Here is a 403-nt window from a genome sequence, read left to right as displayed (position 1 = left end):
TTTTTGATTTTTATGATATACACATATTAAAATGAATGAAAAAATACCAGCTGAGACAGCTTCCTCATATAGACAAGATTGGGATGAGTAAAAGGAGCTCTGATGACACAGTGGTTAAGGGATTCAGCTGCAAACCAAAAGTCGATGGTTCAAAGCCTCCAGCTACTCCACAGGAGAAAGATGAAGCCCTCTGCTTCTGTAAAGATTTATAGCCTTGGCAATCCTATGGGGCAGTTTTATGGTCACTATCCATCAGAAGGGAGCTCTGGTAGCATAGTGCCTAAGGCACTTGACTGCTAACCAGAAAGCTGGAGGTTCAAACCCATCAGCCACTCCTTGGAAGGAAGATGGGGAAATCTACTTTTGTAGTGATACTGCCTTGGAAACCCAAGGAGGGGTTGCT

The sequence above is a fragment of the Orycteropus afer genome, unplaced genomic scaffold, assembly GCF_000298275.1.
Source record: "Orycteropus afer afer isolate SDZICR_OR568_19922 unplaced genomic scaffold, OryAfe1.0 scaffold00279, whole genome shotgun sequence".
NCBI lineage: Eukaryota > Metazoa > Chordata > Mammalia > Tubulidentata > Orycteropodidae > Orycteropus > Orycteropus afer.
The sequence above is the reverse complement of the archived record's forward strand: the minus strand, read 5'-3'. Positions refer to the sequence as shown.